Source organism: Trachymyrmex cornetzi, unplaced genomic scaffold, assembly GCF_001594075.2.
Source record: "Trachymyrmex cornetzi isolate Tcor2-1 unplaced genomic scaffold, Tcor1.1 scaffold1012, whole genome shotgun sequence".
NCBI classification, from domain to species: Eukaryota; Metazoa; Arthropoda; class Insecta; order Hymenoptera; family Formicidae; genus Trachymyrmex; species Trachymyrmex cornetzi.
This window is the reverse complement of record NW_017295557.1, coordinates 57,294-62,092: the sequence shown is the minus strand read 5'-3', so window position 1 is coordinate 62,092 and position 4,799 is coordinate 57,294.

Here is a 4,799-nt window from a genome sequence, read left to right as displayed (position 1 = left end):
CACCCGTCACAATTCGATGCAAAAATGATTTCCTTTCGTAGCGTTGAAGCAGCATTTCACAAGTGACTTTGCGATTTTCCATTTGACGTTCATTCAAATTGTGTGGGACTCATTTACCGAGTTTATATTGATCTTTCCCATTGCTCGTAAACGTCTGCTGATTGTTTCTTGTGATACATGTAATGCTTCTGCTAATTGCCGTTGAGTTTGAGTTGGGTCTTCATCCAATAACTCCTGCAATTGCTCGTCTTCGCATTTTTGTGGTCTACCAGAGCGCTCACTGTCTTTCACATTAAAATCACCATTTTTAAATTGTCGAAACCATGTCTCACATGTTCTAATCGATGGAGCGTGTTCACCATATGTTTCTACCAGCAAACGATGACTTTCAACAGCCTTTTTCTTTTGATTAAATAAAAAAAGCAATGCGTGCCGCAAATGTTCTTTTTCAGGCACAAAACTCGACATGATCACTGAACGATAAAACAAAGACGCTAGTTTTTGGCGGACTCAACTTGTGTGTGTTTGTAGTTAAATGTCAGACGAACAAAATGGCGTATGTATCAAATTAATACGCTGCGTACTTTTCGCTGGCGCCATCTCTTAGTTAAACCGGAAAAGACTTATGCATACACCTGGTAGTTACATTTTATCGATAACTATTAACTTTTTATTTAAAGTTTTTGAAGTTAAATCTCAGACTCAAACATATACTTCATTTAGAACATACTCTATATTTTACTTAAAAGTTTTGTTTGTATATATTATTTACATTATATATTGATTTCAATCTAGCAAAAACCATATATTTTAATGTATCCAGTTTTTGATAGGTTGAAATCTATATATATATATTTACATATACATATATAGACAGTATATATAAACAAAAAGTTTAAATAAAATATAGAGTATATTTTAAATAAAGTATATGTTTGTCATTTCCGTTATTTGTAAGACTCTGAAATCATAAAATAGAAAGAAATTTAACTTTTAATTTTTCAATTACTTTTTTTTATTAACTTAACTTTTAATTCAATTAATTTCATTATACATTAACTTGTATCTTAACTAAGTTAAATTTTCAAGGTTGTTAACTTTAACTTAACTTAGTTAAAAGAAAAAATTAACTTACCAACCCTGATATTTGAAATGTTAAGAATCGAATAAATTTATGTTTAATATATAAAGTATAGCATATTAAAAATATATTTGGAGATTAAAACATCTTTTACCACTCAGTTTATTAACAATAGTAAAAAATATAACCAAAGATGTGATACTTCTGCCATTGAAACTGTTTGATGGAGAAAATGTGGCAACGTTGTTTCATCGCGAATTAAGAATATTCTATCAGTTGAGTAATGCCGTCAAAGTCTCACTACAAATGTTTCTAAGCATTTGATTTACAGAAAAAAAATTGTATTAAATGATTTGTCAAAGAACGCTTCAAAACATTTATAGCGTCACGTTAACCTATCCACCTGTCAAGCCGTGTATTCACCTAGCGAACGAACACCGAACGCGAATGTTCGGATATTATAGTGTTTATATTTGTGAGCAGTTTATTCTTTTTTTCGATTGTACGGAATACTGGTATTCGACCAGATTCGATGTTCGTTCCATGTAGTAATTAAATTTGTGCGACTTTTATGTAACAAACAACAATACAAATTTTTACGTTTGTTGTTCGTTCGGTGTTCGTTCGTTAGGTGAATACATGGCTTCAGATATTGCAGTCAGAGTTCAGACATTGCAGTTTGCAGTGTTACCAACTTCGATTTTTCAGTTTTACATCGTTGCCAAATCATTTCTTGAGCTAAAAATATTTATTATTCTAAAAAATATATGTTTATCTTTGAAACTTTTGCACAAATAAACACTAATATTTTTTGCATTTTAATTGCATTATAATCCATATTTCTTTAAATTTTAGCTATTTATTTCTTCAAATTTTAATGTTCAAATGTTGGCTACACTCCATATTTCTTTTGTATTAAAGCATTTCCCTCTCACTGTCCGCCTCAGCCTTACAACCTCCTTAAGGGGATTTTAATCACTCTCAGTAAGCAAGAAACATTTTGGAACATTTCAACAATATTGTAGCAACGTTATAACATTGTTATAAGGTTATTAAAATGTTTCAAAGTGTTTTTTTCTTATTGGGCTTATATTATTGATTAACAATAATTATAATAAATAAATTATAATAAATAATCATATAACTTTTGTATAACAATTATTTTTTTCTCTTTTAAAGATTCGAAAAATTTTTTCCAAGATTAGAGTATATACGTGTCTGTGAGGTGAAGTTATTCCGAGAATGTAAAAAAATTTCAAAACTGAGATTTTCTTTACCATTTCTTTACCATTTCTTAGTCCAATATGCATTGTTAAATCTATAGTGTCAAATTTAACTTAATTGTAGACGAAAGTTTGGTGAATTCTATTTAATAAATCCGTTAATAAATATCTTCTATTTAATAAACTATTTAATAACTAGTGTACTTACTAGAAATTCTGTTTCGAATACTTGCAAGATAACAAAATGGTTGTAATGGAGACCCAGAGTTTTATGGCATTGAACGAAGATACCATGACCAATAAAAATGTTTCTCGTATCTTCGTTCAATGTAATAAAAATATATTCATTTGACGCGTTTTCACTCAAAATGGAAGAAAAATGCGATTAGAAAAATAAAAACTTTGGGTCTCTATTCCTCTTGTTTTCTTGAAAGTGATTCAAACCGAATTTGTCTACTGTCTGCAAATTATGTGGAATACGTATAATATAAAATTAATACGTATAATACATATAAGTACACAAAACAAAAGTAATTTTTTTTGCAGTTCATGAATTTTAATATTAAATGCAATACTGAAGCGCCGGAACTTAATAGGGCAAAATTGCGTGTCTAATAAATTATTTGGAGACATTCGCGATCTTGCTATTCCCCCTTCTCCTCCTCCCCCCGTATGACATAAAAAAAATTTGGAAAAATATTTTACTGTAATAGAAAAAATAATAGAGAAAGTAATAGAAAAATATTTTGCTGTAATATTTCTGTTCACGAGGCTAATCGCATTTTTCTTCCATTTTGAGTGAAAACGCGTCAAATGAATATATTTTTATTAAGATTCTAGAGTAGGACTCGTATTTTAAATAGTTACTATATTAAATAATATTAATGTTAAGTACATGTTGTGTTGTCCAAAAATTAAAAAATTATAAAATTAAAGACCACACAATATGTGTGATCTTTGCATTGATATTTAATTGTCTGATATAGTTAAGCACTTCAAGATGTGGTTTACGTCACCAAATGTGAAACGGGGTTAAGTAATATATCTAAATTAAATGTACACACAATACAGTCTAATTATAAAATTAAAAATCCATAAAATTGAAAACAAAACTAGGGCTACGAGCTAAGCTAGATCTTAATGCTGGATTAACTACAAAAACTTATTGTTGCTAATTGAGGAATTTAAACTTTTTACACTGCTACAAGACATATTTGGTGAACTATCATTAAAATGATTATGTGTATTAATAGAAATATTTTCTAAAACATCATCAGAAATCTCATTAAAATCAATATCATCGTTGTCATTATTATTAGTTTCAGTATTGATATTATTAGTATCATCGTTATTGTCAATGTTATTATTAATATTTGTAGTATTCTGCAGTTGTGAAAGTTCTAATAAAATAGCTGTATTGTGACGTAACTTTCTATAAAATGTTGTTTTTGAATGTTCCATATTTTTATACAATATAGTAATTAATAAAAGATAAATAATGTTAAATAAATAATGAATATACGATATACAACACTACTATACATACAACTATTATACATATGCATATAATATTCGATTACTACATGTTTTCGAAGACAATATATTATTAGATATGCAACTATATACTGATTTGGGATAACGAAAGTACAAACTACAAATATTTAGTTAATTATGTGCAAGATATTAAGATTCGAGAAAAAGTGTAAAACAAACCTATAAAACACACAGTACATGGAATAGAGAATCAACATAGAAAATTCTGTTAGATAGACTTCTTCCACATAGAAAATTCTTCTTCGTGTCCTCTGGATTTATGTTTTACTTCAGTGGATTAAATTATCATGATTTCTTGGACGAATGTGAAATTATAACTGTCTCCTTGAGGACAAAGATGGCGGAAAACATACAAGATCGAGACGCGTGGTCACGTAACTGGTCACATGACTATGAGGAAGAATTTACTCTGATTAATCACAGATCGCAGCACAGGCGTACAGTGTCCTCTGCTGAAAAGAATATTCCTAGAACATTCAAAATGTTCAATTAAATTTTGAATGTTTTAGGAATATTTTATAAATATTCAATATGAATATTCTCGGAAAAGAATATTGATACGGACATGGAATATTCATAGAATTTTGTGTGCTATCTGGGTAAGTTTATTAAAACAAACGTTTCAACCCTAATTGGGTCATTTCCAATGTTATGCTAAATACAATAAAAAATTAACTGTTCATTTGAACTGCAATAACATGACAGTCCGTATAACAAGATTATGGCAATAATTAAAATACAATTGAATAAGACTCACAATTATAACCGGAGTAAGATATCCACTATGAAGATTTTTATACTGTATTTTAATTGTATTTTTTGAGATCAAAATGTCCTAATTTTTCTTAAAATGAGATTACTTTAATTAACATTTAAGTCGGTTGTTCTATCTTTTGGTAAATTTTACCTGTTGGGTAAGTAGCAAGATTGCCCAATCACAT